This window comes from Rhinolophus sinicus, linkage group LG01, assembly GCF_036562045.2.
Source record: "Rhinolophus sinicus isolate RSC01 linkage group LG01, ASM3656204v1, whole genome shotgun sequence".
NCBI classification, from domain to species: domain Eukaryota; kingdom Metazoa; phylum Chordata; class Mammalia; order Chiroptera; family Rhinolophidae; genus Rhinolophus; species Rhinolophus sinicus.
Window position 1 is genome coordinate 24010178 of NC_133751.1, and position 25630 is coordinate 24035807.

The window sequence follows — 25630 nt, forward strand, 5'->3', positions numbered from 1 at the left end:
GGTGTTGTGAGGACAGAGCCCCAGAGAGCAGTTTCCAGACTCTCGGTCTCATGTGGAAAGGTGCTGGCTCAGGTATTAAATGGCCATCAATTGTGATTGGATGGCCATCAGCTGTGGCTAGGTGGCTGTCAGCTGTAACCAGTGAGCCATTGGCCACTAATATAACTGCCATGGCTATGCTAGCAGCAAATGGGGCTAGCAGGAAGATGGTGGCTGAGCTAGCAAGCAGCGGAGTGTGGATTGCCAATCGCAGACAAGCGGATTGCTAGCAAGTGAGATTGTTTGGCAGAGACAAGTGGATGGCGGGTTGCGGATAGTGTGGCTCCTGCCTCCTGTGTCTCCAACCCAGCCGCCAGTGAGAATATAGTGGTATGACTCCCCTACCTATGTCTCCGTGTGTGTTCCTTTTTGGCCTAACCATGTCTTGCATTCATATGTGAGGAGCAGGAGCTGAGACCCCGCAGGCTGCCCTGCAGGTCAGGTGTACAGTGCAGTGATCAGGCATCTACATCATCCCTGAAGTGGTCTCCCTACTGGGGCAAGTGTCCATCGGACACCCTACAAAATCTTTACAACATTATTGATTACATTCCCCAAATTGACTTTCATTTCCCTGTGGCAATCTTGTGGTTACTGACTGTGCTTTCTAATTCCCTCACTTTCCCCTTATCCCCACCTCCCCCTCATGTAGCAACCCTCAGTTTTTCCTCTATGTCTCTGAGACTATTTCTGTCTTTCAACTTTTTGAATGCTTGAAGTTTTTAATAATAAAATGTTGGAAAATGTAATGATTAATTAACCAGTATAAAAATTTATCTCTTATGCTTTGATGAGAGCAAAGGCCAATAGGTTTCTGAAGTAGGTATCTAGATTATGTATCTCTTGGGTGTTGAGAAGAAAGGGTGCTGAAAGTGAAACCAGATGAGGGTTCAAAGTCTAGGTCTGTAACTTACTTGTGCAAATAAATTAGATATTTGCTTAAGCTCCTTGAGCCACCGTTTCCTTATATTTAAATGGAGATAATCCTTTCTATTTCATAGGGTTCTTGGGAGACTAAATTAGATTACAAAAGAAGATATTAGATGAATCCTGGAGACAGATCAGACCATAGTCTGAAGCCCTTTAAATTCTACCCACTATCTGTGAATAAGCCAAATTTGAGCCTCTCCCAAATCTCTCTCGATCTTAATTAACCCAATTGTCAGCCTCACTTCTTCAAGCACAAGATTTCCAGATAAACATATTGTTTTCTAATTTGTTTGAAATGATATTTGGAATAGTAATTTCCAACCTACATTCTACTTCTAAGAATGAAATGTCTGGCAAAGATACATGTTGTTTCTATAAATAGGGATGCTGCTGTATTGTTAGAAGTAAATTATTTTGCACAAATCGAGGCCTTGATGTAATAATTGTATGCTATACAAACAAACCTATGCATACACAAAAGCCTGAACTGTCCCTCACACATGTTTTTTAGTCCTCTGGACCAAGAACCCAACATATCTGCTACCACCTGGTGGTAGTTTACCCAAATTCCAACTTAAACTTTCTTGTATTTGAATAAATACCTTGATCAATACAGCTTTCAATCTATAAATCTAGAACATGTTGCCAACTCAAAACCCCTTGAGGCATACATTTCTAGGTGTTTAGGCATCAATCCAGATGCTTCATTTAGTATCCTTAACACAGTAAATCATCATCAAATGGAAGATCCTTTAGCGTTTTCGTATAGTACTATTTCAACCTTATTTTCCATAACTCCCATTCACACAATGTGTGTTCCAGCAAAGACTTATCTACAGGCTGCATTTCACACAGAGCCTGTAGTTCTCCCCCTAGCTAGGCACGTCCCCTCTCACGCCCATCTCTACACATACAAATCAAATATTTTAATGGTACCTCCTCCACAAATTGTTTTTCGTTTTGCCCACCTGGGCATACTGTTTTTCTTTCATCTCTGTTAGCAATTCATTGTAACATCCAATCTCATAGGATGTAACAGTGTTACTACAGTATTCATCCAGTTTCTAGGGAATCACAGAAGATGGTTGTGCCCACTGGTGTTACGCAAAACTATTTTTATAGTTCAAAATGAACATTTATCATTTTCATATACATGTACTAAAAGCCAGTTTAGAATCATTGCTTAGGTACTGGGATCAGACAGCCTGGGTTCATATCCCAGATCTACCATTAACTAGCCCTGTGTTTTTAAAATGGGACACAAATGATAGAAATTAGAGAACTACTTGGAGGGCATAGTGTTTGTGTTTTTCCAACATTAATGTCTTAGACTTTGCTCTTAATAAAAATTTAATCTACACTTTTAAGTAAATTAATTAAAATAGTCTTTCATATGAGTAATGACACAGGAGCATAAGAAACAATGTCTGCACACACATACATACACATACTCTCTCTCTCTCTCTCTCTCTCTCTCTCTCTCTCTCTCAAACACACACACACACACACACACACACACATTGTATTATGATATAACCTGGAAACAATTTTCACCCATAATGTGATATAGTTGACCCATAAGTAAATGAGTTAAGAGAACCAAATCAGACACTGAGAAAATCCAAATTCCACATTTCAGACCCAAATTGTTCTAGCTGCATAAAAATTAGCTCTCTAGTTATTGTTTTAATGCCTATGTCTAATTATTTTAATGGTCCATGTCTTAATTGTTTCCCTCCAATCCATTGTCTTTATCTGTACTTAAACACACACACACACACACACACACACACAGACACACACAAAACCTTGAGATGAAAAGTAGGTGTCAAAATGCGTGAGACAACAGTGTTGAGATCTTAGAGTATTGCTAAATTATATTCTGGCCAAAAAATGAGCCAATTGAGTTTATTTCAATACATATTTACTATTTCCTACAATGTTCATCAACTGTGGAGGGAATAGAAGATTAATAATATATTCTATTTGGTATTAAGTTGGACAATTAGGTTCGTGAATTCATCCTAGAAAAAGTGCTACATACCTCACTGCTGAATATCAGTATGGTCACCTTCGAAGTACTCCCCTTGGGAAGCTATGCACTGATGCCAGCACCTAATCCACACTGGAACTCTTTCTGGAATGGCCATCAGAGCTATCGTATTACCTTTGATGTTCTGAATGTCATCAAAATGTCTTCCTTTTAACATTTCCTTTATATTCAGGTAAAGAAAGAAGTCATTGGGGGTCAGATCAGGTGAGTATGGAGGGTGTTCGATACAGTTATTTGTTTACTGACTAAAAACTCCCTCACAAACAGTGCCATGTGAGCTGGTGCATTGTCGTGATGCAAGAGCTGTGAATTTTTGGCGAAAAGTTCAGGTTGTCTAACTTTTTCCCGCAACCTTTTCACCACTTCCAAAGAGTAAACTTGGTTAACTGTATGTCTGGTTGGTACAAATTCATAATGAATAATCCCTCTGATATCAAAAAAGTATAACAACATCATTGCAACAAGTTTACAAACTTAATTGACAGACCTTGTATGTATTGAGACATATCAACATCAATGTAACCCCTGATATGATGCACTCAGAAGGACACAACATGGCATCTGTGGTATTCTTGCCAAAGATGAAAATTTAATTATAAAAAAACAAACAAACAAAGAAACAAAACAAAAATACAATAGACAAAAGGAAGTTGTGAGAAATTCTGGTGAGTACTGATCAAAAGTGTCTAGATTGTGAAAGACAATGAAAGACTAAGAAACTATCACAGATTAGAGTAGACTAAGGAATTATACCAGTAAATGCAATGTGGAATCCCAGACCGGATCCTGGAACGGGATCTGATTTTTCTCTGTTGATTTTGAATTGTGAATAAAGTGGTTCAATCTGTGCTTAATGACAATTGCTTGTCAATAGAGTTGAGTTCCTCAAGAGAAGGAACCATATTTATTGCATTTATGAGTGTCTACTGCCTATTATACTGCATGTGTATCATAGCACTTCTCATAATTTGTTGAATGAATGGTGAGAAGGGGAAATAAGGAGAACAAGGGACTGGAAATGAGGCTATTGAACTAGAGATGAGGAGGGCTGAATGTCAACTGAGGTAAAAGCATGGAGTGGATGGGACGGCTATGAGAGATATTGCAAGGTAGAATCTAGAGAATATGATGGGTAATTAGCTGGAAGACAAAAAAAGTCAAGATAGTATCACATTTTTGAGCCTAAAGTTGTTTGGGAAAATAGAGTACTGTTCGGGAAAACAGAATGCAGTACTTTTAATAGAAAATAATCTTAGAAAAGGTCCATAAAACCAAATTTTTTTGATGCTCTGATTTGGGCTTACTAATTTTTACTGGACAAAAGCTGGGCTATGTAACTCATGCATGTTGTTGCTAAAAGATGAACTCTTCTATAGATAGATGGAGAACCATTAGTAATTTTATGAATTTTGGTTCTCCTTGCACTACTAGTTCTAAAGATTTTTTTTTCTAAATGCCCTGCATTTTTATCAGTGCTACCATTATAACTGAAATTGAAAATGATACCTGGAAGCAGAGTATTGCCATAACAAGTCCCCAAAACATGTGAAATTGGATTTAGGGCTAGCAGCTAGCATGGGCCAGAAGAACCTCACGGAGATTGTAAATGGTGGCTGGATAGAGAGTGAGGACTGAAGAAAACAGTACCCGTGTTACGTAGTGACAGAAAGTTTGGCAACATTTTTACCTGCAGTAATAAGGAAGAGGGGAAATATTCTTAATGCAATTTTAGATCTAGGTAAGAACATTTCCAGGCAGTATTTTGAAAGTGCTAAGTTTATTCTTCTCACTGAGTATGGTAAGATAAAAATAGATAAACTGAAAAAAGACCCGTTCAGTTTTGAAGTTGACTATAGAGGAAACTTTTCCAACCCCAGACTTTACTGGCTTGGGAAATAAAACTCTTTGTCATTCCCAAACTCCCAGCTCACAAAATATACTCAAAATAAATTAAAACCTGGAGGCAATGCCAGGATACTGCCAATAAAACACAGCCTCGGGCTCAAGATCAGTTCAGGGGTATGGTTGTAAGACCCTTTGTTAAAACCTCAGAAAAATGTACTGGAGTATTCTGTTTGCCCTCTGAGCTAGAGTATAGAACTTTAAAGAACCTTAAGGACATGTCTTATGGACCTTCTCAATTTAAAAATCGGACCCCCAGGAATCATAAAGACGTGATTCTTATACCCTTTCCACTATAGTCAAAGGACTTTAAAGAATCTTGGAGGTGCTTTCCCACCACCCAAAGTAGAGAGGAGCCTGCCTGAAAGAAATTTGTAGGTCAGTTTCATGCAATGGAGTAGATCATAATTTGATGCAGAGAAAACCTATAATATTTTTAAAGGAATTCTACAAGCTTGGGCCAAGTGTTACAGAGACCATTTACAATTAAAGGAGGCCCCTGAGTCCCCAAACTTCTATGGGTAGGAAGGCTGGGAAAGCTACTCAACTCAAATGTGGGCCATTTCTTATGGAAAAAGGATGATTCAGAGGCCAGAGTGAAGAGTCCCAGGACTGGGAGGGGGTGGGGGGAATTCAAGAACCATGGAATTCACTCCTGGGGTGCAGAACCTCCCTAATCAAAGAATTATTCTGTCCTCCTGGAGTAACAGGAAATGGCAACATGTGCCCAACTGGTTTTGAGAATTGCTGTGGACCAGTGGTTTCTAGGGGCCACCTATTTGCTCCTTCTTTGAACTGGAGTACCTACTGCAGTTATTCTATCCTATATCATCATTGTAAGTTAGGAATGTGGGTGATGGATACTTTGTCTCCTAGTTTAAAGGTCTCTCTGGACTGAACAAACTGCACCCAAGGAGCCCCATTCACACCAGGACCTGACTTAGATGGCAAGACTAAATCATCCTGGACTTTGAGCTGTCATAATGGGATGAGACTTTTGGGGTGTTAGGAAAGGCTGAGGGTATTTTGCATGTATCAGGATCATGAACTTTTAGAGCCAAAAGATAAACTGCAATAGCTAATCTCCAAAAATGGTCTTCAACCATTTCTTTCCTTCTTGGAAGCATATGCTATTCTGTATATCAAGATGTGGAACAATTTCCTATCCCCTTGAATTTGGGCTAACTTTGGGCCTGGTTTTGACCAATAGGATGCAATAGAAATGACATTTTTAAGCTTCCAAGTCCAGGCCTTAGAGCACTGACAATTTTCACTTTTTGCCTCTTGGAACCCAGCTGCCTGACGGTAGGAATCCCAAAACAAGTGGGGGAGGTCATGCAGAGAAACCGAGGCACTCCACAGCCTCAGCTAAGCTCCCAGAAAGAGCCAGCACAACTATCAGCCATGTTAGTGAGCCAACTTGTACTCCATCCCAGTCAAGTGTCCTGATGGCGCGGCCCTAGATGACATCACATGGAACAGAAGAACCACCCAGCTGAACCCAGTTAATAAAGAAAATCACTAAGATAAGAAACATTTTTTTTTTTTTTTTTGTAGTTTTAGGTCTAAGTTTTGGAGTGATTTGCTATGTAGCAATAGATAAATGAAAAATAAATTTGTATTCTGATATTGGGTCATCTGTAGATAATAGATTTGTGAAATTCAAACATGGTTAAAGACACATAGATATTCATTTTTCTTCATTAAAATCCTACACAAAATAAACCCTTAATTAGAAACATTAGTATAAATATAAAATATAATAAAATGATTTTGGGGCCTGCATTTCCCTAACTCATTCATTAATATATATATATTAAGAAAAGCTTTCTCTAAATCAGCCTACAAACTATTTATTAGATTTCAGTTATGTGATGTTTGCACTGTGATGGAAACAACATTTTATTTTCCCGAGAGAATTTTATTTTTAAAGAAGTACTAAATTGCTATATCACTTTAAAGTACATTTTAACCACAGTTTACATAATTTTTATCATTCTATGAATGTGGAGGTATTAAAATACCTGGTTTATGAGCTAGGAGACTAGGTTGGGTATTGACATACCTATGTCAAAATAATGATGTGTGGAATTATGATTTAAATTCCAAGTTTGTGATGCTCTAAGAAAATCTTTCAGTTTTTCATATTTCTTGAACAAATAACCAAAGGAGCCCCTACACTGTTGAAGTGTCATGACTCAGGTCCTTGATATTCTCTGAGAGTCTGCATACTAAGTAAACCACAATGGAAATGCTCTGGGAGAATGGGACTCAATTCTTCTTGGCTTCTTCTCTTCTACCACCCACCAGACATCTGAGAGGCTTTGGCCAATCCTTATCAGAGAGACTGGCTACTTCAGGAGTTGAAGAGGCAGGGGACTAGGCACATGACCTGGCACCAGGCCACAGTTTGCAAGCTCCACTTCCAGGATGCGTCAGACCTGGCTTTAGAAAGCAGGGTGGCCTGCCGAAAAATACACTGAGCAAAAGCCAAAGAAAGAAAAGCTTTGAATCTAACCCAAAGAGTAAATTCACCGTGCTGTATCCAATGGTCAGTGCCCATCTTACTTAACCTTCTGGCAGCACTTCCAAAACTGATCCCTCCTTCCTCCTTGAAGGCTTGAAGCGTTTACTTCTCTTGGATACCACACCCTCTTGTTTTCTTCTTCCCTCACTGGTCCCTGGTTGTACTATCTAAGGATAAGGTTCTAATATCTGTTCTTGTCCCCAGCTTCTTAATATCAGAGCATCTTAGGCCTCAGGATTTGGTCCTGTAACTTTTCTCTCACTCACTCCCTGTGATTTCATCCAATCCTGTTGTTTTAAATAATTTCTGATAGGCCAGAAAACCCCAAATCTCCAGCATAGACTTGACCCTGGAACTTCAGACTCCCACAGCCGCTCCTGCTTGAAATCTACACTAGTATACCTAACAGGCATCTCAACTCAATGTGCACAAATTGAGCATCTGATCTTTTAGTCAAATTGTCCTTTCCATGTTGGTAAATGGCAACTACTGTACGAAGTCTGACAATTAAGTTCGTGAACTTGTCTCAATGATGTTGCTAATATTTTTTGATATCAGAGAGGTTATTCATTATGAATTTGTACCAAGTTGATAGGTAACCAAGTTTACTATTTGGAAGCGCTGAAAAGGCTGTGTGAAAAAGTTAGACGACCTGAACTTTTCGCCAACAATTCGTGGTTCTTGCATCACAACAATGCACCAGCTCACACAGCACTGTCTGTGAGGGAGTTTTTAGCCAGCAAACAAATAACTATTGGAACACCCTCCCTACTCATCTGATCTAACTCCCAATGACTTCTTTCTTTACCTGAATATAAAAGAAATATTGAAAGAAAGACATTTTGATGACATTCAGGACATCAAGGGTAATATGACGACAGCTCTGATGGCCATTGCAGAAAAAGAGTTCCAAAATTTCTTGAAGGGTGGACTAGGCGCTGGCATCGGTGCATAGCTTCCCAAGGGGAGTACTTCGAAGGTGACTGTAGTGATATTCAGCAATGAGGTATGCAGCACTTTTTCTAGGATGAGTTCGCAAACTTAATTGTCTGAACTCGTACATCCTTCCAGTTGCTCAGGTCAAAATCTCAGAGTCATCCCTGGTTGCTCTCGCGACATTAACTTCCTGTGCAAATCATGTTGCTTCTCTGTTCAGAGTATAACCAGAATCTGACCACTTCTTTCTACTTTCAAACCAGCATCATCACTCTCCTAGATTATTGCAATGAGTTCCTCTTTGGTCTCCCTGCTCCCACCCTGCCCCCATCCAATCTATCCTAAAGACAGCAGCCGAAGTAGAGTGGTTCAACTGTAAGGAAAAGCGTATCAGTTCTCTTTTCAAAACCGTGTAACAGCTTCCCATTTCATTCAGCATTAAAACCTTGCAAGGACATCCATAGTGCTATGTGGTCTGAGCCATTCATCACCTTTTGACTCTGTCTCCTACTCTTCTCTCCCTAGATCATTCCACCTTAACTACATAGGCTGCTTTGCTGTTCCCGGAACTTGCCAGACATTCCCTTGCTTCATTTCTTTGCACTTGCTGTGTTCTGTCTTTAAAAACCTCCTTCCTTAGATACTCACATAAATTGTTGTCTTAGCTCTTTTAAGTCTTTGTTCAAATATACCTTTCTCAGTGTGGCTCTCCCCGATGTTTCCATTCATAACTGCAACTCCCACCACACCCTGACACTCTCTATTCCCTTTCAAGTTTCATTTTTCTCCATAGCATTTACCACCTTCTAGCATTCTGTGTAATTTACTTATTTCTTAACACTGTCTCTCCCAGCTGGAAAATAAGATCCACAAGGATGAAAATAACTTTTTTGATTTTTTTTTTCACTAATGTATCCCCACCACTTAGAACAGCCTGACATACTATAGGTGCTCAATAAATATTTGTTAAATGAATGTTGATTCCATATTACAGAAAGTTCTTCATCTCATCCTCCTCCTCATTGACTAAATTGATCTAACAGTTTCTTAAGAAAATACATGGAAAAAAGACTTCAAACTTAGAAAAAAAATAAAAGAAAAAGCCTCTGTCCTCAAATTGGTCTTACTATCTTATTAAATGCCAAATTATTGCTGGAAATTTAGTGAGCTGAGTTGAAAATTGGCTTAAAAAAGAAATAATCAAATCTATAATTGAAATTAAGACACAAACCCTGTCGTTTTAATCAGTCTTCAAAATACTTTCCATACATAAAAGCCTTTTTATGTAACAGTCCCAGCCTCTCCTCACTGAATAGCTTATTCATGGCTTTACACTTTCTCTCTCAGGAGAGTTTTCTGGAAATAAAGACACAAAAAACCAAGGGAGCTTGACATTAACTCAGATTTTCTCTTAGCAAAACCTAATCTGGGCTTTTAATCAACTGTTAGTATCTTAATGGAAAGAGGTTTTGATATCAAGCCATAAAATGAAGGTAAAATGACGATGCAGTTAGAAGGCACTAAATTTTAGCTCTTCATTTTGCTTTTCTGAACAAGCACTTGGTTGCCTGAGATGACTGGGTCTGAAGCCTTCATTTGTCGACTTTGGGGCTCAAATGTCTTTTTCAGGCACCGCTGGGCACAAAATATAATACTTTGTGCTGATGTCCGCATCAGTAAAACACAGCATTCCCGCATGGAAGCCTCAGTGGGTCACCTGAAGCCCTAGGGGATGAAAGGAAGGCAGGTCTGCGTTTTTCCCAAAGAGTATCTGCCTTTAGTGTCTAGACTCACATGTGTCTTGGGGAGCAGGGAACAGGGGAGTAATGCACATTTATAGTGGTTTTCCTTTTTGTTTCCTACTGCAGGACTTTGGTGGAAGTGTCCAATTGTCTAGAAAATAGTCATAATTTGAGTTTTAAAAATATATGACATCTTAAAATTGGAACATTAAGAAAACTTTTTTATTGCCCAAACAGAAAGTATCTCTTTGCAAAGCAAATCACTTGTCTTGATAAAAATATATGTGAGTAATTTTTTAAGAAACAAGTAAGAGTTTCTCTCTGGACTCGGAGCTTCCTCAGATCCACCCCCTATGCTGGTTCCCAGTGACAGTCCCAGGACTTCTGCACTTTCCAGATATACATGCTAGTATTCAGAGTCTCCTGGGGTGTCACCGGGCTGGTCCAACTTTCCCCAACGACAGCACTGCTCTGTTTGTGGACCTTCTAATATTTACCATCAAAATTGACCTATTTTGCATCTCATCCCCTTAGATTTCTAATTTTTTCTTTCTGAGGATTAATGCTTTTTTTTGGCTTAATGCATGACATCTTTAAAGTAAACTTGAACTTTAACAAACATCTTCTGGAGACACCACTGTGCCTAACCTAAGGGAAGGTCTCTAGTGAAGGGAATTTAGGCACCACAAATGAGTGTGACACAGTGAAAGGAACATTAGATTATGAGTAAGAAGACTTAGGCTTGAGTCCCAGCTATATTAATCATCGACTCTCTGGCCTTTAGCAAGTCAGCATCTGTTGCCACATGTTGACTGTATTTGATGTGCTGGAGATAAGACTAACAAAATAATATATTCAAATAACATCACAGAGTTCTCTATAAACCTAACACCATATTATGGACTATGTGAATAGATTTTGGGGACACAGCCCTTTCGGTGATCTCTAGATCACACTATGTGCTGCCTACGCCACCCATATTTAGAACTGTACCTATGTACATGGATCAAAAAATAGACTTTGAATAACACAAGTGATTGCCATGATCATACGAGAACTATTATTAAAAATATTACTTTGATTAAAAATGTCAGTTTTGAGAAGCTTTTAATATCTTCCACCAGTACTAAAGTGACACCAATGACATTTCAATATTAGCTTCTAACAGTTGGTTTTCATTTATATCTTTATTTAACTGAGCTTTGCATATTGTCAGTTTGTAAAAGGTAATGGCTTTCAGTCATCCTCTAGTTCACAAACATAATTATTTGGAAATGAACATGTCAACGTCTATGTATTCTGAACAGATATAAACATATTCCCAATAGCTGCAAGCTCTGACATTTTATCATATGGATCATAAGAGCGACTATTATTATTATTAGGATTTTTGTCTTCATAAATTAAAACATACATTTAGTTTTCCTATTCCCAAATAAGTTTATAGTTCAAAATTAGGCATTTCATGATAAAATTAGGTTTTTGATGTCCACCTCACATAATCAGAGTATTTACTATAAAACCAAAAATGAATGGCATTCACTCACTCAGCTAAAACCTATAGAGCAACCTTTAATTTAAAAGATTCTTTGCCTGACATTGAGCATAAACTGGTGAACAAGATAGACAAACAGTTTCTGTCCTCACAGAGCTTGCATTCTTTATTATACAAAATATAATCCTAGAGAATGTGTAACCAAATAAACTCTCTGAAGTCTTAGGTGAGTATGTGTGTATATATGTGTTTATACATATGAATGCATGTACATATATGTATGTGTACCTATATGTGTGTAGCTATACATGCATCGTATACTTTTTTTTTTAATTAGGGAAGATTGGGGAACAGCGTGTTTTTCCAGGACCATCAGCTCCAAGTAAATTAGTTGTTTGTTTTTTTCAGTCTAGTTGTGGAGGGTGCAGTTCACTGGCCCACGTGGGAATTGAGCCAGTGACCTTGGTGTTATGAGCGCTGTGTTCTAACCAACTGAGCCAACCCGCCGCCCTGTATCACATACTTTTTGAAGCCAAAATGAGAGGGGAGAAATGGGCTGTCAGTTCTTCCCATGCAGAAACTATTCCCTTAGGGATTTACAGTGCCAACAAAAGTTAGTGTTATAATATTTTTTCCCCTCAATACTATATCCCTCCAAAAATCTCAAATCTTAAAGCTGATACATTCCCTTCTGCACAATAACCATTCAGTTTTATGGGAAGCCTCTGTTAGATGAAACACACTTACCATGTTTCCTGGAAAATAAGACCTAGCCAGACCATCAGCTTTACTGCGTCTTTTGGAGCAAAACTTAATATAAGACCCAGTATTATATTATACTATATTATATTATATTATATTATATTATATTATATTATATTATATTATATTATATTATATTATATACCTTGTCTTATATTAATTTTTGCTCCAAAAGACGCATTAGAGCTGATCGTCCGGCTAGGTCTTATTTTCGGGGAAACACAGTATATTATTTAAAATGCCACATCAGTTCTACTCTCTTCATGAATCACGCTATTTCCATTTAAGTTTTCAAATTTATATGTCTATTTCACGTTACTGCTTTTCTCAATCTGCTATCTGATCTACCCCTTTCTCTGACTGTCAGCAATATGGAGCTTCTTTTCTATCTGGTTCATCAACATTTTTTCTAATCTCTCTGCTCCTGATTTCTATAAAATCACTTATCATCTTTCTCATCTCTTCTTCGGCCTTTACCTCCAGTTCCCCCATCCTTTTATCAAATGTCTAATGTTAAAGATGAAAATGGCAGTTCATTCTGTTGGAGATGTGTGATATCTGAATAATGCAACCAGGCAACCATTCTTAAAAGTTATCCCTGACTAGACTGTAAGCACTACTACCCTCCCTAGTTATGTTTTTTTTGGCTGGCTTCAGGGCATGGATAACAAATGGTTCAACGAATGGCATTCTGCTGTAAATAACTCTTGTAAATCTTACTGACAGTAAGAATATAACATTGTCAAGAGGAGAGTTGGCATCTTTGAAAAAAAAAGTCTTAAGAATATGCTTTTCTTATCCAGCCATATTGCTTTTACATTATCTTTCCTTTGGGCTCTGTTTTTCTTATCAATAATAATTAAATGTTAATTTAAAATCCTAATATAGTGTTTTGGGGTTCAACATTTTATTCTAAACACCAAATATATTGTAGCAAATATTTTTTGACATTCAATATTATTTTATATTAGTTTCAGGTGTACAGCATAGTAGTTAGACATTTATGTATTTACAAAGTGATCCCCCCATAAGTCTAACACCCACCTGGCACCATATACAGTTATTGCAATATTATTGACTATATTCCCTATGCTATACTTTACAGTCCTGCGATTATTTTGTAACTACTACTTTGCACTTCTTAATCCCTTCACTTTTTTACCCAGCCCCTCCCAAGCTCCTCTCATCTAGTGTTTTATAGTTTCTAAAATATTTTCTCATATATTATCTCATAAGAAATAAGGATGATGATGATGATGATGAACAACATCTATTCTGCGTAGTAGCTGTCGCGTCCAGCACAAGAGCAGTGGGAAGTGAGAAGGGCGGCGCAAGGTTAAGAAAGACAGTAGACAAGAGTAGAGTGCAAGCAGGGCCAAGGGACTCAAGCCTCAAGGACTGAGCCGCGAATCAGGCCAACGCATGGCTTTTATTAGTAATCATACAAGGAAGTAAAGCTTGATTTTTCCATGGTTCACGAGTCACGTGCCTGCCTGGCTGCTCTTCCCGAAAGCCCCCATTGTGCTCCAACACATACTGTGCCTTCACACATACGCACAGCCCCAGGGGATGGAGTCACTGTACTGAAGCCATCAGATAAGAGAGCCTGACCGATATTATTCCATCGGTTCCCAGCTTTCCGGGACATTCCCTCAAGGAAGCTTCCCTGATGACATTATTCCATCGGTTCCCAGCTTTCCGGGACACTTCCTTGTGATGTCATGGGGAAGGCGCGGGGAACAGACGGTTGGGCAGCTGTAAGGCGACAAGTAGCAGCTTGCGTGACTTGCCCTTGGCCACCGACCTCAGTGGCAGGTTGAGAAAGGAAACCCAAGCCTGAGATGAGAACATGAGATTAATTTCACTACAATAGCGCATGGTGGTGCACAATTATTTTAAAACTTATGCAGTTACATTATCTCAAATACAAAGTGGCTCATTAAAATCCATTTTTTAATCTAGTAAATAGAAGGCATTTTATTGACACAGATTTGATCTGGTAGAGGCAGTAATGATCAAGACTGCAGATGATTGAGTCAAGTTACCTGTGTTCAAATTTTTCATTCAGCTACTTACAAACTACATAACTTTGGACAATTTAGACAATTTACTTAACTGTTCTGGGACCTGATTATCTCAATGATAAAATGGGAATAATAGCACCAGTCTCATAGATTGTTTAAGGGATTAAATGATACTGATCCACAGTAAATACTCAATAAATACTAGCTGTTATTGTTATTTATTATTATTCCAAGAGCTGGTAACAGGTCTACTATCTGCTTTCTTTAAAATTTAGCACTCAATATATTCTTCTCTTGCTAAATCCAGGCCCATGACAGTGTGAAGTACTTAGAGTCCATTGAAAATTTAATTGGTGTATATTAGTCTATAATATACAGTTCAATACAATAATATACATATCCACTTTAAAATTTCAGTTAATAATTTTAGAAATTATCTCTCCCTTAAAAATTAAACAGGCAGTTTGATACTTTGAAAACAAACAAGTGGTGGCAGCCCTGTAAGGATACTGTTTAATTTTACAAAATCTCTCTTTGTGTAAATTTCAATCTGATTATAATCATCTCCAAGTAAGAAGCCTTTGAGGAATTGTTCTTGGGAGCACCAGATTATTTTGACTGTGATATCACGTTTTATCATGACTCTGTGTGATGCATAGTAATTAACCCATGTGGTCATTTAGGCCAGAAATGGGGATTTAATGTTGAAAAGGTTGCATTTGTTCTCTTCTGTAGTTATTATTAATATCTATATATCTAATCAAAATACTTTGTCTATGATAATGCAAACTAAAGTGATCATTATTTTATGAAATCATTATGATACTGAAGACTCATCTTTTGCTCTGGGATTCAGAATTCCTTAGTTGATTTAGGGCAAGTTGATTTTTCTGAGCTGAGGGTCTTCATCTGCAAAATGGAGATAATATTAATTTTACTGAATCCCTAGAGAGTTACCTCATATTTCATATTTGATTGTGGATGTAAATGAGTGTTAAAAACTGTAAAATGATGCATAAGTATATGACTTTCATTGGTCTAAACATGTGCAACAGTCAGAGTCATTTCTAACATGTGGGTCAAGTTGCAAAGCAGAACTTTCCTTTATTTCTAACTTCCAGTGAAAGTTACAAAGAACACTTCTTTTTCCCCTCTTAAATAAATGCCTTCTGTGGCATTTCTTTTAAGAGCAAAAACTAAGGTGCCTATGGCTGCCGGAAAAAAGATACTGTCATTTTTTTACAAGTTTTCTTTATCTTTCCCACCCAGAAGGCTAACGAGAAAACAGGGTTCTCATGCTTTATCATGCTTCCATTTCTGCATACTTTACAATGACTTGCTATCACTTCTGGCTTTTAAAGCCCAACGTCTACCCTGAAGATCTGAGAAAGAGAAGTAGAAATATTCTGAGCTTGTGAATAGATTTCCCCAAGTGTTTTCATTTCTTGGTCATCAAATTGGAAATGATTAGACAAATTCCATGTTTTATTCTCTTTGACACTTACCTTTATAACCCCAAGATTCTGGGGAGAGTTTCCATTAATAGCACTTAGACATTGAATCTAATTTACTTTCCTTGACCTAGTAACTTGTTTTGCTAGTTCCCATCCCTTAGCCCAAATTTCCATTCTCCTACTGTGGCAAGATAGACAGCAAGAAATAATACGCTATTTTAGGATTCAGTAAAATAGAGCTAACCTTAGAAATAATTGGATACTAAGCAGAGTCTGTCTTTCACCTTTCTTGAATCCATAAAGAGTTTCATGGAGAAAATTGTCCTTCATTCTATAATGCATGTAACACTTGGATGGTAATTTTTAATATATAGCCGCTTGATATGTATATACATTTCTTCTCTGAGAGCCTGATTTAACCCTTGGCAGTTCTCCACTTACAACATATAGCAACCAGAGCACTTACTTGCAAGTTAGAGAAATTGGTCATAGTTGTCTTAAAAGAGAGAAAGGTATTTATAAGAAGTTTAGCAAGGGCTCATGGAGTCAATGAAAGGCTGGAGATCAAGATTTAAGAACTGAATAAGAATTAAGATAGTATCAGAGACTCAAGAAGAACAAATGAAATAATTGTTTTTTTGCAGAAACCATCTCAACAGAGAACCAGCAGCTTTATTTGTTCCAGATTCAATGGTCCAGGTAGAAGCATCTGATTGACTGAGGCTTTGTCATGTTCCCTTACTTGTTGCCACCTTGGGTTGCAAGAGGGTGTTTAAAACATAGTTGGTTCTTAATAAACATTGAACAAATGAATGAAGTTGGTGGGTTTGTAGTCATAAGAACATATTTTGCTTGAGTCACTTCTAGATCTCAAGACCGTATTCTGAATATTATTTTGTTTTGTGACACCTACAATGAGCTAATGTGAGTCATAGATCATTTTCCCCCATCTTCAATTCCGAGGGTCATTATAACTAACTCTCTTTTATTTCAAACCATTTATCCTCCTCCAGAAGGGAGGAGGCTGGACTGGGCTGATTATATTAAAGGGGGGTGGGGGGTGGGAGATGAGGGTAAGGGGGGTCAACTATATGGTGATGGAAGGAGAACTGACTCTGGGTGGTGAACACACAATGGGATTTATAGATGATGTAATACAGATTCGTACACCTGAAATCTATGTAATTTTACTAAAAATTGCCACCCCAATAAATTTAAATAAATAAATTAATTAATCAATTAATTAATTTAAAAAGTAGACAGTATGTCATTTGTTAACTTACGAGGTGTGGTTTTTATTTTCCTCAATGGTCTCTTAAACTTTCATGAGTGATAAGCACAAAAAGTAGCAGGAAAGCGTTAAGAAGAGAGTTCTGATTGTACTGAAGGGGTTTGAAATAAAAATATATATGAACAGGAAAAAGAAATATCCTAGGTTGATTTTTTTAAGTGGTTGTTTTGCTACTTCTCAGTGAGGGCCTGGAAGTTATCACCATGTGCAAGACATTCTCCTTCTACCTGAGTCAGACTTACTGTCCACACAAGGCCTAAATGCTCTATTTTTTTTCTTTTGGAAAAATACATTAAGGCCTATACTGAGCCCTATCCACAGTGACCATTCCAGATGACTGTCCCCTGGTGAGATAAGACAGGCCCCAGAGCTGATTTAACAACGCCATCTCTATCATTTGTTAAATGTGAGAAATCTTAGACAGGCTTTCCGACCTCTCCATATGTTAATTATCTCATCTCTAAAGTGAAGATAACAATAGCATCTATCTCCTTAGGTATTGGGTTGATATGAAATTTAATTGAAGTTGTGTAGGGCAAAGCTTAGCAGGGAATCTCAAATATAATAAATACTTAATAAACGTAACTATTATTTTTATTAATAGGGTGAAGTATTTAGGAATTTTTATTTTAATAAAAAGTAGCTTCTGATAAAAAGACAAACCAGACATTGTCATTTATTTGTGTTGAAAGATATAAAATATTTGTACACTTGCAGTATGAGAGAGCATGTGATTAAAAAGAAGAAAATAAAGACATTCTGAGGTGCAGATTTAAGTCTGGGTCCCATGGTCATTTGCTAGTTTTCACCCTCATTTTGGACTCTATCAATTAAGACAAAAATTAATTCAATAAGAAACACATGAAGGATGTAGAGATTTCATAGGTAACAAGGCATTGGCCCATATTTCTGGTTTAATTTTAATAATATGCTATTTTCAGCAGGATGGCTAAGTATTTCTTCAAATTAAAATGACAAATGCTAAAGTACAATAAATGCATGTTAAAGAATAATCAAATGATGGCATCAAAACAGTGTGGTATTGGCAAAAGAACAATCAATCAATCAATCAATCAATCAAACAATAGAACAGAATACAGAGTCCAAAAATAGGCCCATGTACATAGTAAATATAGACAACTGATCTTTGATAAATGAACAAAGACAATACAATGAAGCAAAAAACCTTTCCAACAAATGGAGCTAGAGCAATGAGACATCATGTGCAAAAAATGAATCTAGACACAGACTTAACATCCTTCACAAAAATTAACTCAAAATGGATTACAGATCCAAATGTAAAATGCAAAACTACAAAAATTAAAGAAGATAACATAGGAGAAAACCTAGATGATCTTGGGTTTGGTGATAATTTCTTAGGTAAAACACCAAATGCATAATTTATGAATGAAAGAATCGATAAGCTGTACTTAACTAAAATTTTTAAAAATCCAGACAATAGAATATTATTCAACACTAAAATGAAATAAGCTGTTAATCCATTAAAAGACCTAGAGGAAACTTCAATGCATATTGCTTAGTGAAAGAAGCGAATCTGAAAAGGCTTTATACTCATATTGTATGATTCCAAGTCTATGACATTCTGGAAAAGGCGAAACTATGGAGACAGTAAAAGGATCAGTGGTTGTCGGGTTAGGGGAGAGGGAGGGATGACTAGGAGCACAGAAGATTCTTTGGGGAGTAAAAATAACCTGTATGATGCTAGAAAGGTAGATATGTGTAGGTGGATATGTGTCCTTATAAATTTGTCCAAACTCGTAGAATATACAACACCAAGAGTCAACCCTAATATAAACTGTAGACATTAGGTGATTATGATGTGTTGATGTAGGTTCATCAATTGTAACAAGTGTACCACTGTGATGTGGATATGATAATAAGGGAGGCAATGAAATAGAATCCCTAGAAAAGAAATCTTCATGGAGGAAGTAAAATGTTGATTAAATTTTCAAGGAATTATAGGATGAACAGAAGAGATGATCATTCCTGATGTCAGAGTTGTCACAGTATTTAAGTGTATATTAGGAAGAAAACTTGTAGATAGCAGACATCCTGGTCAGATTCCAGATTCTGCCTCTGTTAGCTGTGTGACTGATGAGTTAGATGATGTACTAGAAATTTAAATATATTCCTTTATTTGACCCTTACAAGAGGTTTAGAAAGCTGAAGTTATTAGCCTCATCTTATAGAAGAAAATAAAGAATGAAAGAAACCAAGGTCAAATCCCTAATTATATGATAAACTGCAATTTGAACCCAGATCTCTCTGGTTCAAAATTATGGTTTTCCTACTATGATATCAAGTTCTATTCCTTGCACATTCAGATATTGCAGCATGTATTTCTGTATGTACAACTTTGATCTTATTTGAATGAAAATAAATTCAAGATGTGCAAACATGGCTAATGGTCATAGTCTTGTTCTTTTTTGGAAAGCCAGTATGTTTTAAACAAGTAATTGATAAATTTACGTGACTCACAAGTCAAAACAATAAAAGACACACAGAGAAGTCTTGCCCCCCATCCTCGCCTTTTCTCCTCATTCTTTCGTCTACCCATTCTAGGTAATGGTTTTATTAGTTTCCTGATTGTCCATCCAAGAATCTTTAACACAAACAAATACTAATATATAGTCCTTTCCTCCCTTGTACACTATCTATACTTATCTGCACCTTGCTCTTTTTATTAGCAATGTATTCTGGAGATCATCTTGTATCAGTCACCAGATGTCCTCCTCATTTTTTTTTAAAGTTTAATAATAGTCCATTGTGTGGATGTGCTATAACTTATGTAACTGCTATTCTACCAAACTGTTCTGATCTTTTGATATTATCACAATAAGTAAGCTTATAAATATATAATTTCATATGTGTGTAGCTATATTTGTAGAGTAGAGTTCCACAAGTAAGATTATTGGATCAAAGGTATATACACCTTCAGATCTAATAGATAGTTCCAGTTTCCCTTTTATAAGGGTTTTACTATTTAGCATTTCTACCAGTAAGATACCAGAGAGCCTCTTTCTCCATCACCTCAACAATAGAATATGCTCTCAAACTTGTGAATTTTTGACAATTTGATAGGTAAGATGGGAATTCAGCACGGATTTTGTATTTCTCTTTCTATTAGTGAATGCTTTTTTTTGGAACATCTTTTTATAAGATTGAAAACCATTTGTATTTTATGTTCTGTGAACTGTCTGTCCATGTCCTTTTACCTATTTTCTATTGTAGTCTTTGGTCTTTTTCTTCTCACTTTATAGGATTGCTTTATAAACCAGGGAAATTCATCTTTTTGTCTAGGGTTTCAATATGTAATTTGCTTTGGCATATAATGTTTTATGTAATGTAAAAGTAAATGTGTGTGTGTGTGTGTGTGTGTGTGTGTGTTCAAATCCATCAGTGTTTTTTTTCCGTGGCTTCTGGATTTTAAGCCATAATGATGATAGGCATTTCCTACACCAGGGTTTTAAAGGAAATATCCCGAGTGTTCTTCTAAGAAGTCTCCATGAGCATGAATTCCCTTCAGAATATAGAAATAATGCTTGCACTGCCAGTTTGTTGAAAGTAGTTTGAAGTGAACAAGTAGTAAGCATGATATCAGGCAGAGCACACACACAATGAATGATAAGATTCTGGCCCTGTCTTTGAAGTGCTTACAGCTTCATCTTGATATGCCTTGTACCAGAAGAGGGTTTTGTGCAGAGAGCTGTGACAGCTCAGATATGGGACACTTCGTCTAACCTGGTGGTCTGTGCAGGCTTCCTGGAAGAGAGGATGCTGCTTTGTAATGCTAGAGAGACACAATGACAGAGATTATCTGCAAAAAAGAAAAAAGAAAAAAAAAAACTAAGCCAATACCATGGGTGAACTGCATACAATTTTCTTAATGGAGAACTTCATTTGTATATACATATATATTTTTAATTAAAGTTTATTGGGCTGACAATTGTTAGTAAAGTTACATAGATTTCAGGTGTACAATTCTGTATTACATCATCTATAAATCCCATTGTGTGTTCACCACCCAGATTCTGTTCTCCTTCCATCACCATATATTGATCCCCTTTACCCTCATCTACCACCCCCTTCCCCCTTACCCTCTGGTAACCACTAAACTATTGTCTGTGTCTATGAGTTTTAGTTTCTCATTTGTTTGTCTTGTTCTTTTGTTATTTTTGGTTTATATACCACATATCAGTGAAATCATATGGTTCTCTGCTTTTTCTGTCTGACTTATTTCACTTAGCATTATAATCTCAAGATCCATCCATGTTGTCACAAATGATTCTATTTCATCTTTTCTTACCGCCGAATAGTATTCCATTGTGTATATATACCACAACTTCTTTATCCATTCATCTATCAAAGGACATTTTGGTTGTTTCCATGTCTTGGCCACCCTAAATAAAGCTGCAATGAACATTGGAGCACACTTATCTTTATGTATAAATGTTTTCAGATTTTTTGGGTAGATACCCAGGAGAGGGATTGCTAGGTCACATGGTAATTCTATTCATAATTTTTTGAGGAACCTCCACACTGCCTTCCATAGTGGCTGCACCAGTCTGCATTCCCACCAACAGTGTATGAGGGTTCCTTTTTCTCCACAGCCTCTCCAACACTTGTTACTATTTGTCTTGTTGATGATAGCCATTCTGACTGGGGTGAGGTGATCTCTCATTGTGGGTTTTATTTGCATGTCTCTGATGATTAGTGATGTTGAGCATTTTTTCCTATGTCAATTTGCCATTTGTATGTCTTCTTTGGAGAAATGTTTCTTCAGGTCCTCTGCCCATTTTTCAATTGGGTTGTTTGTTTTTTTGTTGTTGAGTTGCATGAGTTCCTTGTATATTTTGGATATTAGCCCCTTATCAGAGGCACTGTTTGCAAAAGTCTTCTCCCATTCTGTTGTTTGCCTCTTTATTTTGTCGATGGTTTCTTTTACTGTGCAGAAGCTTTTAAGTTTGATGTAGTGCCATTCATTTATTTTAGCTTTTACTTCCCTTGCCGTTGGAGTCAAATTCATGAAATGCTCTTTGAACCCAAGGTCCATAAGTTTAGTACCTATGTTTTCTTCTATGCAGTTTATTGTTTCAGGCTTATGCTTAGGTCTTTGATCCATTTTTAATTAATTTTGGTACATGGTGACAGATAGCAGTCCAGTTTCATTGGAAAGCACGTGGCTTTCCAATTCTCCCAGCATCATTCATTGAAGAGGCTGTCTTTCCTCCATTATATGTTTTTTGTTCCTTTGTAAAAAATTATTTGTCCATATTTATGTTTTATTTCTGGGTTCTCGATTCTAATCCATTGGTCTATGTGTCTGTTTTTCTGCCAATACTATGCTGTTTTGATTATTGTTGCCCTATAATACAAGCTAAAGTCAGGGAGTGTGATACCTCCAGCATTGTTCTTTTTTCTTAAGATTGCTTTGGCTATTTGGGGTCTATTGTAGTTCCAAACAAATCTGATGATTTTTCATTCTATTTCTTTAAAATATGCCATTGGGATTTTGATGGGGATTGCATTAAATCTGTATATTGCTTTGGGTAATATGGCCATTTTAACTATGTTGATTCTTCCAATCCATGAGCATGGAATGTCTTTCCATTTCTTCGTGTCTTCTTCAATTTCTTTTTAAAATGTCTTATAGTTTTCAGCATATAGGTCTTCCACATCCTTGGTTAAGTTTATTCCTAGGTATTTTATTCTTTGCTGCAATTGCAAAAGGAATTGTGTTTTTTTGTTTTTATTTCTTTTTCTGAGATTTCATTATCAGTATATAGGAATGCAATGGACTTTTCTACGTTGATTTTGTAGCTGGCAACTTTACTGTTTTCTTTGATTGTTGCTAATAGCTTTTTGGTGGAGTCTTTAGGGTTTTCTATATATCACATCATGTCATCTGCAAAGAGTGACAATTTAACTTCTTCATTCCCAATTTAGATGCCTTTTATTTCTTTCTCTTGCCTGATTGCTCTGGCAAGGACTTCCAACACTATGTTGAAACGCAGAGGTTATAGGGGACAGTCCTGTCATGTTCCTGATTGTAGAGCAAAGGGCTTCAGTTTTTCACTGTTAATTATGAGATTAGCTGAGAGTTTGTCATATATGGCCTTTATTATGTTAAGGTATTTTCCTTCTATACCTATTTTATTAAGTGTTTTAATCATAAATGGATGTTGTGTCTTGTCAAATGCTTTTTCTGCATCAATTGATATAATCATGTGATTTTTGTCCTTTATTTTGTTTATGTGATATATCACATTGATGGATTTGCATATGTTGAACCGTTCATGTGTACTTGGAATGAACCCCACTTGGTCGTGATGAATAATCTTTTTAATGCATTGTTGCATTCGATTTGCTAGAATTTTGTTTAGGATTTTTGCATCTGTATTCATCAGAGATGTTGGTCTGTAATTCTCTTTTGTGTTGTCCTTACCAGGTATTGGTATCGGGGTAACGTTGGACTCATAAAATGGTTTAGGGTCATTTGTATATTAATTGAACAATTATTTACTCGTATTTCAAACAGTACATGTAAATATAACTAGAAATAGGATATGACAGCTTAACTTGATTATGGGTCTAACATAATTGTAAAACTCTTTGTTGCATGGGCTGTGTTAATAACCTAGATAATCTATGACATCCGAATTCTGTCTCTGATTTAGATTGTCTTTCTCTTGAGTCCCAACCTGATTCGTTCCTTCTATAACTGGCTAGAAAGTGTCCTGCCATTGATTTTCCCTGTAGTTCCTTTCTGCCTTTTGACTATAGAAAGTTAATGCTCAGTGACCAAATTCACCCCTGATGCAACTAGCAAGAGAGAGCAGCTTAACTGCCGTTGGATTATTGATCAACACTTTCTGGCTCACTATAATTGAATTATAGGATCACTGACAAAAATGAGATCACTGGTAAATAAAACTGGTTTCTGGAAAATAGAAAACAATTGCATTCAAATTTAGGGATGTAGACTCTGTGATAATTATGGAACATTCGTGTGTCCAATATCAGATCTAGATTAGCTCTACCTGAGTGCTCCCCACTATTCTTTTCAAGGCTGGGCTCACAGTCCCCCGGGACATTGTTCTGCTCTCAGCTCCAGAGAGGCCTTCCTCAATCTGTCCACGCCCAGGTCCCCCTGCCTAGCTCATCATTCTGTTTGTTGACTGTCCATATTTATTCATATCCATACCTTATTATCTTAACTATTATGCTTGTTGATTTAATTGTGTTCTGTCTGCTTCCCTTTGCTGGGGTATAAGCTCCATGAGAGCTAAGACTAAATCTCATTTGTTACATGCTGTTTCTCCAGTGCCTATGACAGTGAACAATACATAATAGGTACTCAATAAAAGTTTGCTGGATAAACAAGTACCAAACACTGTGTTCAAGTGTTTTCCCCTGAGCAATGACATACACTCTTAATTAACTAGGAATAAGGCCACTGGTTCCTTTAAGAGATGCTCTAGTATCTGACAAGGTTATGGCAATTACATCAAGTTTTAGTTGTGAGAAAGATGTCGTCTGGTAATTAATTGTTTTGACATCACCTATGGAAAATCCTGAAATATAAGTCCACAGCTTAAATTAAAGCAGAAGCTTTTTGTGACAAAATGTGAATTTAGGTGTTCCTTCAATTTGTCTCATCTCTTTGGGAAGAAAACTTTAGTAGGGGATAGGTTTTATTCTGTGAATAACAAGCAGCATTTAATTACATTAGACAGAATGGGAGCGACATTATTTATACAGTAGTTACCAGAACTCTCTGATAACTTCTACTTAATCTCTGTCAGCTCCAAAGCTCTGGGTTCCTGCTGTTTATTTATACATCTGGAAAATTTGCTTAACTTTTTTAGGCCCAATTTATCATATAAAATTATGGTGCTCATTTCTTTGAAATAAATTCCTTAGACAATTTAAGATAATGAATATGAAGGCATAATTTATGTTTTTAAAATATTCTGCACTTTACTGCAAAATCAATCTGGTAAGTTTATTCTGTTGACATTTACATTAGGAAAGAAATAAGATTCAATTCCAGCTTCCGAGATGATGGTTAACTTTATGGATTACAAAGTATGTAATTCTAAACTAAACTTTTTCAAACTGATTCTAATTGTTTGTCAGGTTACTTTGCTAAAGCATGTCAAACTAATGATGTAAAAATGATTCATGAATTTTCCCACAGTGAAGATTTAATTTGGCAGGTGTGTTCAGGCACCAGGCAGGAAAAGGCATAACAAATTGGAAAAGATTTCATGTGGCAGGTGAGAGTTAGTGGATTAGAAGACTCTCTGTTAAAATCATACTTTTTATTTATTATTTGAACTTTCTACCATATGTATTTTGTATTTTTTTAAAAAATAAAACATTTTAGAAAAGAATGTAATTGTCTAAGTCAATATGTTTTTAAATTAAGTAATGTTATAAACAGCTAAAAAT